Source organism: Serinus canaria, chromosome 12, assembly GCF_022539315.1.
Source record: "Serinus canaria isolate serCan28SL12 chromosome 12, serCan2020, whole genome shotgun sequence".
NCBI lineage: Eukaryota > Metazoa > Chordata > Aves > Passeriformes > Fringillidae > Serinus > Serinus canaria.
Window position 1 is genome coordinate 3776031 of NC_066326.1, and position 13567 is coordinate 3789597.

The 13567-nt window shown below is 43.5% G+C and overlaps 1 protein-coding gene across 7 annotated transcripts in view; it reads left to right on the plus strand.

The window, feature by feature from the left end:
• FOXP1 (forkhead box P1) overlaps positions 1 to 13567 on the plus strand; it is a 377320-nt gene that overhangs the window by 33652 nt on the left and 330101 nt on the right. For all 7 annotated transcript variants that reach the window (XM_050979145.1, XM_050979151.1, XM_050979152.1 and 4 more), the window contains exon 2: positions 11472 to 11599. The gene's annotated coding sequence lies outside the window, so the exon portion shown is untranslated. The remainder of the gene's footprint in view (positions 1 to 11471; positions 11600 to 13567) is intronic.

A 13567-nucleotide genomic window follows, 5' to 3' on the forward strand; every position in this document is an offset into this window, starting at 1 on the left:
GCTAAACCCAGGAGTCCCTCAGGCAGTAGCAGACAACTCCACTTGGCGTTGCTGCTTGTTTTACTCCTGTCTCAGATGACTAGGCAGCATTTCAGAGATTTTAAGGCAGTGTGTTATTGCAGTATCTGGGATGAAATTACCACTTACAGATGTAGAGGTGACAATCTGACTCCCTTTGGCTGTTGAGCTCCGGTGGCTTGGCCAGGCTGGTGGTGTGGGTACCTTCATTACACTGTGACAACCAGCAGAAATGAGCATCTGGCCCTCTCTTGTCATTTTTCCCCCTTCTTTTTTTGAACATCTGCTCGCCTGATTGTTTTCTGGTTTTGTTATTTTTTCTTCTTTTTTTTTTCCCTCTTCTGTGGCTCTTTTAATTTGTGGTGAATGTGTATTTAATGTAAGTAAGATGTTAGCTTCTGTCTAGTTTTTCAGCTAGCATTCCAGTAATTACTAGAGTACCTTTGAATGCTACAGCTGCTATTTCTAAGTTAGGGAATCACATTTTCCAAGCATTTATAACTGAACTCACATGGGTAAAACTTGGCATTAAGATTGCCGTCCCACATATCTTATTTGGTCTTGATCCTTTAAGTTAGTGTATCAGCTTTGTATTTGATTGAAATGGTAAAAATGGCTTCTTGCTGCTCTGGGTGGGCTTGTAGTGGTGTTGTTTTATGAAATTGTTTTAATTTTTAAAAAATGCCGTTGGTTTGGTCCCTGAAATTTTTTTTTTTTTTGACCATTGCTGTAGGCTGGTGTCTCTTAACTTTTTTTTTCCTTTTTTTCCCTCCCTCTCTGTCGTCCTTAGCCCTTATTAGTGTGAATCAGTCACTATTATTTTAATATTACTTGGGGTTTTTTTATATTGCGTCTCTAAGGAACTTCTCAGAGCGTGGTTTGATCCTTTCTGCTGATGTCAGGCAATCTCTTCATGCCAAAGGATGTTGGCTAAGGCCAGGCTTCCCCCCTGTGCCCTCGGTGCTGTGAACTCAATTTTTCCAAGTGCTGCTGGAGAGCTGCACGCCAAGTTCCTGTTGATTTTAGAAGATTTAAAAATCAACCACCACGGTTTTAAATTCAGCTTATCCCTCATCACAAAGAGATGCATTCTGTCCATAGGGTTGGGATGCCCCTGGGTTGGCTGTGCCGTGGCAGTGCTTTGCTGTGCATAATTGGAATGCTGGGTGGATTTGAGGGTGTCCCAGTGCTGTCGTCACAGCTCCAGCCCAGAGGCTGCTCTGCAGCATGAACAGGCTCGCTCTCTTTTTCTCTCCCTTTCTTCCTTTTCAAGCTGCATTGTCTGGTCCAGAGGAAATACAATTTCTGCATTTTTTTCTGCTCAGAAAGTGTTGGCTTTGTGCTGTTTTTTTTTTTTTTTTTTTTTTTTTTTTTTTTTTTTTTTTGTTTTGTTTTTGTTTTGTGGTTTTTTTTTCATTTTTGAAACTGTTTTCTGGCACTTACAAATTGAAATGTAACAAGGGGGGGAAAAAAAGCCCAAAGGAAGAGACCAGAAGTTTGATCTCTAAACAGACTTAGTAGATGGGGTGGAAATTACAGAGCTTTTCTGTGGAGGAAATAAGAAAGAATGTGTGGTTTGTTTCTGTGGGCAGGTGTGCCAAATGTGGGGCAGATGAGTTAACAATAAAACCTAAAGTGATTGATCTGGTAGAGCTAAGGACTTAAATAAATTATAATATTTAGTAATACAAATGTAGTGAAAAAGTCTCAGTCATAGAACAAAAGTCTGAGAATACAGCTGGACTTAATCAACTCCTAGTATTAATTTATACCATTGATATCAGCAATAGTTTTATTCCCATTTTAATATTTGAGCTGCTTAACTCTTATTTGTGATAAATGTCCCTTTTATTGGACGGGTAAAATGATGTCTCACATGTAGTTATGCTTTGATGACATGCATTCAGGAGAGAAATGTTCAAACTTGGAGGATAGATGGTGGAGTTTGACTTGAACTCTGGTTTCATTTCCATTTGACTAGAAGTTGGTATTTATAGGCCCTGCAGTACTTGGTGCTCCCTGCTTCTGCCATGGGAGGTAGATTCAGTTGCATGAGCCTGGAGGAACACCCATTTCTTTTCCAGGTTCAATGAGGTCAGGAAAAGTTGTGCAAACTCTTTTTAAGTGGCTGTTCTAAATTAGAATAAATCTCTGTTCCACCAATTAAGCTTTGAATGCACAGCTGATGCTGCTCACTATTTTAAACAAGCGGCATAATAAACACAAAAAATGAAATATTTCAGAGAAAATACTTGGAGGGTTGAGACATTAATTTAGACATTAATTTTCTCATATACAATCTGTTTCACAGGGATTTAAAAAGCATTATTGCCACCCTGGGTACACTGGAATAAAGATGAAACAGCACCAGGGAATGACTGTCCTGTGAGCTGTCTGCAGGATTCTCAGGGGCAGAAAATGACCCAAAATGTCCTGCTTGTGGGTGTGTGGTGGGGTGGGTTCGCCTGCCCCAGGACCTGCAGGGAGAACATCCAGACAGGACTGTGGATTTTGGCTCAGGGGCGTTTTCAGAATCACTTAAACTCGGGGAATTCATAACTTTGGAATTCAGCAGATTTGCACAGCTCCGTGCATCTGCGCCTCCGCCAGCGCACGCCGGCTTCCTGCCTTGCTCATCCTGAGCATCCCGGGCTGAAAACCTCGTGATTACCAGCCCCACTCACGGGTTTGGGCTCCCGAGCATCTTATCAGCAGCCCTGGGACGGTGAAGCCGGTCACTGGAGGGAATGGCAGTGCTGGGGCAGCCCAGGCTGGGCTGGGGCGGCTGCTCTGTGGTTTGTTGTGTCTGGTTTGGTTCCTACTTTTCAAGTTGCAGTTGCATTTGGTCGTTGGAAGCTTATTTTCCTAGTCTGGCCAAGCCAGCAGGATCCCCTTGCGCTGCAGGGGAACATAAAACATCAGCCTTTAAGCTGGAGTGCTCAGTAGATAAGGATTTTAAGACTCTTGCATCATGCGCTGTGTCTTATGGGCTTACTTAGTATACTCCATTTGATTTAATTTAGATATTGAATGAGGAGAAACACTTTAAAAGCCAGAAAAAGTACTGCACGTTGGAGCGCCTCTTCTTTCCCCATTGCCTTAAAGACAGATGGCCGGGAGGGCCAGCTTAGGCTGTGATTACATTTATTTAATTGTAGGCAGTAACAGGGTGTTTTCAAACTGCTTAAAAATGATGTTACGCCTTATCTGCGAAGTGTTTCAAAAAGCCAGCTAGAATTCCTTGGCCTTTGTTTTCTTTCTTCTTTTCTGTGACGAAAGGTAAAGAGTAAGTTTTCAACCTTTTCAAGGATTAGGAAACGTGCAAAATTAGTGGATTATTTCAATCATGTGCATGGGGGAGGGCATGAAAGTCAGTCGGTGGCTCTGCCAGTGGTCCTCCCCTTCATTTCCCATCCCATAAATAGAAATACAAACTGTAACTGAGTTGCTGTAAATGTAGCTTGAGCACTGCTGGGTAGCCATTTATCCTGCTAGAAGGTTTGGTTTGCTGTGTGTTTGTGTTGGCAGGATTTGGGAAGGCTGGGGAGCAGGAGGTGCTGTTGGATGGAGTTCCCAGGAAATTGGGGGACCCTCTGGTGGGGCGGCAGTGCTGCCTGAGGGGTCGGATGTGGTGGCCGTGCTGGTGTCACCACCCTGCAGGAAGCTGTGACAAGGGGCTGCTGTCTGTGCACAATACATTAGCAAACCTGCCCCAGAACATTTCAGTGGAGCAGTGAACGGGGAGCTGGCAAGAGAAATGAAATATTTGCAAGTCGTAAAGGAAGCGGGTTCGGGAGTTCTGAGGTGGGACTGGGATTGTTTGCAAAGATCCCTCAGCTGGCCAAGATGCTTGTGCTGGATTTCATCACTGTAACAGGCTTGCGTGCCTTCCACTAAACACCACAAAAAGTGCCTTTGGATTATAACAGATTTGCATTTATTATTTTATATAGCATATATTTATATAATGCGTTCTTGAATTCATTTATATATATAGATAACTTTGCATTTGAGATTATTAGTTGTTGCATGAATCTGCACCACCCTGCAGTAATCATGGCACATTCTCTCTCAGTCAGTGAGAGCCTGGAAGATCTTCAGAGTGGGTGAAAATTATCCCAGACATAGGTTTTAAAAAAAGAAAGGGGAGGGGGGGAAGGGCAAAAGAAAAGCAGGCCTCCCAAAAGCTGTGGTGGAACCTGGTATTAGCAAATGCTTCTAGGAAGTTTGACTGAGAGCCATATGGCAATGTGGGGAGTATTATCCATCGCTCCAGAAGTTGGTCTCTGAATCAGCCTATTGACTTCAACAGCACTTAATCATGTGTTTTAGTTCTTCTTTGAAAAGGCTTGCATTCCTGAATCATGTCCTCCGATTTTAACCACTAGACGGTACTTTGTTGTGTGGTAGCAGACAAGTTCAGTCATATTTCTGTGACTAAGTTTGCAAGTTGTGACTGCATCACTTGTGAAGTATGCTGATGAATATTCCCCTTCTTATCAGAATCCAAACATTTGCTGCTGTTCCTGAATTTTAGGGTGAGACTCAGTCACTTCTGGGAAGGAGTTGGTGGGATGCTGTGGGATACTTTAAATGTTCTGTGTTCATCTGTAGCGTTGTGGATGCTGTGGTGGAAACAAACAGAGGCGAAACCAGTGATCTCAAATTACTGCCTTGAATTCTGCTTTCAAAATCCCTGAGTGTTGGTGGTGATCAAGCCCATAAAATAAACCGAGAACTAGTCATGCGGGTCCAAATTTGGACTGTATTTGGATGCTGAAGGGACTGCGGAGCCTCAGATGTGGCTCTGCTGTGTCAGGGGTGATTTGGACTCTGGTGGAAGAAAAGGTGGGTTTGTGTGTCTTTTGGGGATGTGCTAATTTGTGTCCATGGCATCCACAAGTGCCCCCTGCCCTGGTGTTGCTGCACAGGTGGAGTTGCCACGTGCCACCTGTGGGCTGCAGGGAGCCAGGTCTGGGTGCCAGGAGGTCCCGTGCAAAGCTGCGGGTGAGGTTTGTTCCCCTTTCTGCTGCAGGAGTTCCTGGGGTTTCCTGCTCTACTCTGTCCATTATTAAAAGGAAACTCAGGGCAAACCCCTGTGCCACTACCTGGCTTGGCACACAGAATACAAAAATCCCTGTCCCAGCCCTCTCCTGGTGAGGCGGTGCGTGGGCTTTCCTTTCATCCCCAAGATTCATTATATTTCAGCAGAATTTTTTGTCTCACCTTTCTGTGTTTTTACAGCTAGAGCAGTTTTTACTTCCCAACTTTCAACATCTGGAATTCGGTTTCAGTTTATTAAAAAAAAAAAAAATTCATAATCCACAGTCTGGATGAAACACCAATGCCTTTGTATTTGTCCGCAATTTTTAGTTTCAATTTTGTATCCTTGGTAAATGCCAGGAGTCCCAAGTCGTTGTGTGTTCAGTAGCTGCCCTTCCTTAGGCTTAAGCACTTTTTTTTAATTGATTTTTTTTCTTGTTAGACACTTTTCTAATTGGGGATAATACCAAAATGATTAATCAAATTAAGCATGAGAGCGAAGTGGCTGGTGCACAAAGCTGTGTATTGCTGCTGGGTTCAGCAGTGAGGTTCTCTCCCTGTAGCTGGAGTTCCTTAATGGGCCTCTTAGGCTCTGTTGGTTTTTTTTTTTTTAATAAGGTGCTGTGTAGATCCCATTGACTTCAGTTGTTGATTGGGATGCCTGACAGCCGGGAAATTAAGCCCCTTCTTTGTGACTGAGTTGAAGGCCAGATTTTCAAGGATTTTCGAATGCTTAGCACCCATAATTGGTGTTGTATTTTTTTTCTTTTTTTTTTTTTTTTTTTTTTTTTTTTTTGGAAAAAGTTCACTTCTCATTTGAACATATAAATAAGGGTGAGAGATTATGCTACTTGTAGCGACTGGTGCTGCTGGGATATAATGAAGTGTCTGTCTTTAGCACAGACTGACTAATGAGCTGGTTACTTTACTGTCCCAATAAGTTTTGTTCTTCTGCATTTCTGCCTTGCCTGCGGATGCTGAGCATTCCTGTATATTCCGCTCCTGGAGGAAAAACTTCCTTGCTTCAGCTGCATTTTTCTGTGTTTTCTATAGCGATTGTGAGGGACAAGGAGGGGGCAGAATGAGATGAGTAAATTAGACAACTGTTGGAAAAAAAGGGGGACATGCAAAATCAAGTGTTCTACTTGCGTAATCTGTTTAACACCGGCGAGCCTCAGAGCCTTGTGGGACACAGGAATAAAAGGAACATCTGTGCAGACCACATGGCATGCTCCAGAGGAGCCCTCCATCCCAGGCAGCTCTGCTCTATTTGCAAATAAAAGCTCCAACCAACATCAAAAAGTTGAGGTGGATCCCAGCTGAAAGGGGAGAACAAATGTTACCACTCGGTGCAATGAGGTTCCCCTTGCAAGCAGACTTTGTGGTCTTTTTAGGGATGCTTTGGACATGTGTTTCTAATGCAGTTTATTTAAGGGGGGGGGGGGTGGAAAGAGGAAAAAAGGGGGGAAAAGGAACAAGGTTATTTATTTTGGAGAAAAAATTGTCTGTATTGAAACATTTTAGCTGATCATCTCAAGCTGCAATCAAAATGTATTAGATAGAAATACGAATAAGAAGGTTAGGAGTTTTTGGGGGAGTATATTTTGTTTGATTGGCTTTTGGTAGTTTTTTTGTTGTCGTTGTTGTTTCTTTTCTCTTTTTTTTTTGTCTTTTCCCCCCCGACCTGGATGTAGACATCCTGAGATCCCAAGGTTTTCCTGTCTGATCTTACTCCCTTTATTTTGCTGCTGGTTCTGGTAGCTTATAAACAGCTCCATGGTTAGGCAGAGCCCTGGGGAGCTCCTCTGGCCTCCCTCCCCCAGGACACTCGCCAGAGGGGAGGGTAAACAAGCCAGCAGTACATTTTATTTCCATTTGGAACCTGCTAGAGTGCAAGGACACTTCTAGTTTGGGGCTTTGGGTTTTCTAGACAGGCTGTTTTTAACAGTCATGTATCAGCAAGCCTGGTAATCCGTATCAAGAAGGCACGTATTTTTTAATATGTAAATAGGAAAGGATGGTGTTTCATCTTTATTCCAATGTACCCAGGGTGGCAATAAAGCTTTTTAAATCCCTGTGAAACAGATTGTATATGGCAAAATTAATGTCTCAACTCTCCAAGTATTTTCTCTAAAATATTTGAATTTTTGCGTTTATTATGCCGCTTGTTTAAAATAGCGAGCGATATCAGCCGTGCATTCAAAGCTTAATTGGTGGAACACAGATTTATTCTAATTTAAAACAGTCACTTAAAAACAGTTTTGTATATATGTATACATGGGCACAACTTTTCATGCAGTTGTCTGTTTTGGAGCAGTCTCTTAGGCACTGATGTACAAGTTGAACCTGTTTTCTTTTGTGCAACATGGCTTTGAGAAATCATTAGCTAAAACAGGGTTCTGTGGTTCCAGTGCAGTCAGTAAACAGCCTGACATGAGTCGTGCGTGAGAGGATGGAAATTCTGCCTTTGATCAGGCCTGGGTTGTGCCAGATACAGTCCCGAGGTGTGTGTCAATGCATTTGTGGATGTATTTGTGTGTTGGTGAAAGCTGCTCTAATGAAAATTTGGCCAAGTAGCAAAATAACCTGTTCATCAGCCATTGCCACAGCAGGATGATGATGGAAGAGCACAAAAGGAACTGCAGCCATGTGCTCATCCATGTCACCCTCCCCAGGCAGGGCATGGCTATCTGGAGATGCTTGGGATAGTCCTCCTCTTTTTTCAGTCACATCTGTCATTCCTCTTTATTTCCTCAGCCCCTTTCTGACTCGTCCTGCTCCTTGCCATCATTTTGTAAGGACTTTTTCTCTGCCATCTGTTTTCTCCTTTAAGCTGGGCTCTGTTCTGATGGCCCTTGTGGTGTTGGGGGGATGTTTTGCAGCTTTGGGGGGGTTGGTTCAGGTCGCCTGGCCAGATCTGTGTAGCAGTCCCTGACTCGCTCCAGTGGAGCACGGGAATTTCAGATATACTTTCTTGTTTTGCAGCCACTTGCTGTTTTCTCCCTTCACCTCTTCTCATTCCCCTGTGCACACAGGGATGCCTCTGCTGCCTCTCAGGTGTGTCCTGCCCTTTGCAGAGCTCCCTCACACCTAGGCAGCCCTTGGCATGGGTGGCACTTCCAGCCTGTGCCACCCAGGCGCTGCTGGCTGTGGTGCTGTTCCTTTACAACATAAACTCTTCAGTGCATCAGGAACTTCAGTGCAGCCAGTTTTGGAGTTTAATGTAGAAATGATGCTCTGGGTTCCTTCAAAAGCCCCAGGAGCAGCTGGACCCCAGGGTGGAGATGCACAGAGAGAGGAAAAGGTGAGGGACCTCATGCTGATGAGATGAAGTCCACAGTGATCTGCCCGATTGTCTGAGCTGTGTGCCTCTGCCTTTGAGATTTAAATAGTGAAATATTAAAACTTGTCTTTCAAATCTGCTCAATATTACAAAGATTAATTTTTGTTGGGGGCAGATTAATAGGTTTCCTATTCTGATTAATACAGTGATAATAAAAACGTTGTGATTGCTGGAATTAATGAAGCCCAGATTCCTGTTTCAAGGTTTGATTGACTTTGTACTTCAGTTATGCTAAAGCTGCTGCATCTCATTGCCCCTTATTGAGCTGGTGCCTTCGAAGAATCTGTATGGGAGCAGGGCAGTGCAGAAGGTTTGTGTTAGAGGGCTGTATTGGAGGCCCTGTCAAAAAATCTTTTGGGGAAGGTTTGCCAAAAATTGATCAAGGGTTTTGCTCATGTTGCAGCAGTATTAGAGTTTCTGTGTCTTTAACCCAGCGTGCTATTTTTGTGAAAGTTGTGGAAGAGGAGTGGCCAACTCAAATGTGTGGGCACATCATTAAAAGCTTCAATTTGTCAATGCCAGATCGAACTCGAGTGTGTGGGCAGATCATTAAAGGCTTGAGTTTATCAGAACCGATCTATAATCTGTTCCTCTCGTTCCTCCGCCCTCCCCCCCAGCAGTGTGGCTTGTTTCTCCAGGTTCTCCAGCACTGAGGTCCATGGAGGTGCCTGAGCTGGCTGTGTGCCCCTGGGCTGTGCTGGGCTCCCTCCTGGCAGGCAGCTGCTGTGCTGGGCTCAGCCTGGAGCAGTGCCTGGAGCCAGCTGGCTCTCAAAGACAGCCGATCCAGTGGGTTTGGAGGCCACCAGTGGGGCAAGCCCTGGAGTTCATGCCGTGAGAACTCGTGTCTTTGGGAGCTCTCTGCTCCCGTTAATCCAAGGGATTCAAAAGATGCAGGTGGGGCTGGGTGCAGAAAGTACGTGGTGATCATGAAGGCTTTGTTCCCTTGGGAAAACTGGCTGAAGAAATGTTTTGTGGAGTGAGGTCAGTTTTTGATGGCGTAAGAAGCATCAATTTTTCCAGGTGTACTGTCAGAGTTCAGGGAAAGCTGGATGGAATGTCTTTGCCTCCTCCCTGTACTGCTTCTTATTCCTCAGGTAGGAGCTCTCTCAGCTTCCAAATCTGCTTGTTGGCACAAGGGTGCCAAGATATTTCTTATGTTGAGGAGGGATGTGAGGAGGGATCTGCCCTCCTCAGGTGAGGACATCCCTGTGCTTCTGTACACCGTAGCCCTCATCTTCTGCAGACCACATATATTATTTAGACAATAATTTTGCTTTAAAAGTCTTGAACATTAATTTTTTGGGCAAGCAGTACCTAAAATGAGCCTTGATTCCTCATCTTCTAAAGAGGGCTAATGATGCTTTCCTGCCCTACAGATGTATCATGGATAAAGATTAGTTGAATTCTGTGGTGCAGCAGGTCAGCTGGAGAAATCTTGTCCCAACATATGTAGATGCAGCTTTCTGCTCAGCTACAAACCCATCTGCATATCTGTCATCAAGCACAGCAATAAAGCAAGGCTCAGATGTGTGTTTCTGACATTGCTCTGTTGCTTCTCTCAAGTGCTCTGCCCCTCATGAATAAAATACAACCAGTGCAAGATGCAGGTCACTTTTGGTTTGCAGGTATTGCAGAGTCTCTGAGAAAGAAGTCGTTTTTAGCATAAATGCTGTTTAAAAACCCCTTTTGGATCTATTTTTATTGTGTAGCACAGTTTTGTAATAGGGTCACATAGGCCCTATATTTAGATTTCTGAACCCTTGTGATCTTTGAGCCGTTGCGCATTCAGCAAAGAACGGGAGAAAGCCCCAGGGCCAGAGAAGTACCTGGATTTTGTCTTACAAAATTTCATGCAGTTGTTGCTAAGACAGAAGCTTCCAGATGTTCCTCAGGAAGGCTGCAGTGGACTGCCAAAATAATTAACTCCATGAGGTTAATTTGGGGCTGGCAGTACTTGCCCCCTGTCAGAATGCTGGGCCATGTGGGAAGGCTGGGAGCAGCCACTGCCTTGGGGATGCTCTTGAGGGTGAGGATTGAGGAATGAAGGGCTCAGAAGCACCTCAGGTGATTTTTGCTTTCATGCTTTTTCTTTTTCGAGTGTTTCAGGGTGTTTTTCTCCATTGCAAAGTTGGCTTTGTCCCCTGGGGTTTATGCTGCAGGTCCTTGTCATGCAGAGGTCCTGGGAGCAGAGGCTCTCCCAGGTGTTGGTGCATTCATTAGAGCAGACTGTGCCCTTCCCCAGTTTGGGCAGGCACCAGAGCTGCTGTTAAAATCCCATGTGGTTTCATAGATGTGATGCAGAACAGCCCTGGGAACACCTCTGGTTGTATTTCTGAGTGTGAGTTGTTAGTCAGTGCAGATACTGTATCAGTGAAGATATTATACATCTTATTTTAAAATACCCTTATTAGTAAAATGGGTGTTTCATTTGTACAGGGAGCAGCTTCCTCTGAGCTAAACTTAAGCTCAATCTGTGTTACTAATAGCTGAGGAAAAAAACATACTAATTGGTATTTCTTAACTGATGTTTGCAAGTTTTGCCTTTCCACCCTGAACATCAAATAGTTTTTATATGTGTGTTTCCTTATCTCAGAGGAAAGATTAATGCTAACAAGAGGTTCTACATTTTATTAAGGTTTAATCAGGATGCAGTGAGTGAAGACAGAGAGTAAATAGTTCAGAAATTCAGAGAGTGTTATATTTTGATAATGCAAAGTAGGTTAAAGTATCTGGATTTTGTGCTCAGTACAATGTTTTCAGGCAGAATGTGGATTTGGATGGTGACACATTTTGGTATTTAGAAGGAACATAAGCTCTCCTGTCGGAGGAGCACGTTGCAAATCTGAAATAAGCATTTGTCTTTAAAAACCTATCTTAATATTGTAAGTTTTGGTTTTATTTAAAGCTAAATAGAGTCTGCTGTGTGATAGTTTGATACACAGACGTGCTTCTGTAATGCTCCCCCCAGCTCCAGCATTTATAACCACCTTTTACTTTCAAAGGAAAACGATAGGCTTTGATATGATTCTAACTGAGTGAAGTTTTAAAACATGTTTTTGTCTTTCAGTCTCCTGAGAACATTTTTTCTGAGTGACTCCGGCTTCCAGACACATTTGCCATGAGAAGGGTTCCAATCCTTTCCTGTATTTGCCCTGAGTCATGAATGGATATGTGTGATGCCTGCAAGTAAAACTGGTGAGTTGTCAAAGCTGAGTTTGCAATAACTCTCACTTATTCTTTCTTACCAATTATCTTTCCTTCTTTTTTTTTTCTTTCCCTTTTTAATAAGGTGGGAGGGGGTTGTACTGTCTGTGTTTACAGGCCAGTCACCACTGTTCTTAAAAAAACCCAAAGCAACCTTCATTGGCATGAAATAGCAGAAACATCAAATATTACCTATATAGAAAAAATACTCTTTTTCTTTCTTTCTTCTCTTCATCCCTCTGAATTCTGTGAACTGTAAGGGCTTTGGTGGTGAAACTGGAGTTCAGTCATGCAGGCAGAGCTACTGCCCAAAACTGAATTCTTGCAGACAGACAGGATCTAAACCAAGCTTCTGTGGGCAATTCATGTAGTGATGAAATATGGATATGGAGAGGTCTCCTTGCCATCATGTGTCACATGGTGGGTTCTCAAAGGAGCCATTGCCAACAGATAATTAGCTCCAGCATTTGCTGCACTTGCATCCCAGTGACAAAATGGTGTCACTGGTACACAGGAGAGCTGTCCTGCAGTATGTACTTCACCTTGGTGCTGCTGCCCAGCCTGGGGGACACGGGGACAAAGCCTTCAATAGCCTGTTTAGATCAAGCTCAGGAGGATGCTGGAGTGAGACCCCTCCTCTATTAAGGGCCAGTTGCCTTTCCTGGTGGGGTTACCCCCCAAGAAGCCCCTGGTCCCTTTTGTGCCATGCAAAAGGTGGTTGTGCCTTTTCCAGCTGTCCCCATCCCCCAGGAACCTGTCATGGGGAGCTTTCCATGTCCACTCCTCTGACCTGCCTCCTCCTGATTGCTTCTCTTTATAACTGGGGTGAGAGGAGGGGCAGTATTAGTTTGGGAGAACAAGAATCATCTCCTTCTGCAGCAAAACTGGGAAGTCTGTGTAAGAAATCTTTCAAACCCAGGAAATCTGCATAATTAAATTGTGTAGGAATTGGGAGCACAAATTGTTTTTTTAAATAAATTCAGGTTTCTATTATATATTTAATATCCCTCTGTGTGTTTGAAAGTGCATTTCAATTCAAAGATTATAAAACCTGAGAAATTCATACATCAGTGAATTGTGATTTTTTTTTTCTGTTTCCATTTTTTATTTTTTTTTCCAGAGGTAGCATAATTACCATGTCATTTAGCAAAGATTATAATAGCTGCTCAGTTTTTACCGACTGGTATAGTAAACAGTTGAATAAACCCATATGGCAGCTCAAAGTATGCATAGAGGAGAGGGATTCTTACCATTTCCTTCATGTCTGAATTACCAGCCTCACTGATACGACTGAGATCCCCAAATGGGGACCAATTCCAGACTTCTCCAGTCATGCAAAAATTTCTCACTGCTCTGTTGCATATGAATCAATTGATTTTAATCACAGTGGTTAGGTAATTAATTATTTCTTTGTGCCTATAAAGTATGCATGGGAAGCGTGGGGTTATATGCAAGGTACATGCCTCGATTTAAAGCACATTTGCTTAATGCCTCTTTAGTAAATGTAAATAATGCCTGGGGTCAGAATCTCAACACCCAGGTATTGTTAAAGATAGAGGCCCTTCTAAGGCTGGCATGGGTGAAGTGTGCCATCGCTGGGTGCTGTGACAGCCCCGTGGCACTGCTTGTAGTGGCACTTTGTGTCTGGTCTCAGGGTGGCAGACGGAAGGACCAGAGTGTTTCAAAGCATCCACTTGAAATACCAGGTTGAATTATGGAGGTGTGGAGCTGTGGCCAGCCAGCGTCTGGAGTAAAGACAAAGTGTTGAAGTGACGTGCCCTCTGGATACCTTCACTGTTAAAAAATAAAAGCAATGAGAAGAAGGATTGTTAACTCCCTCCAAATGCTGGCTTGAACAAAGAAAAAGACTCACACTACTCCTCCTAAAATTCACTTACTTCCAGTTATCTTAAAATTTTCATGTCACATAATAGCTTTAAAATACCTTCTGAATGCATT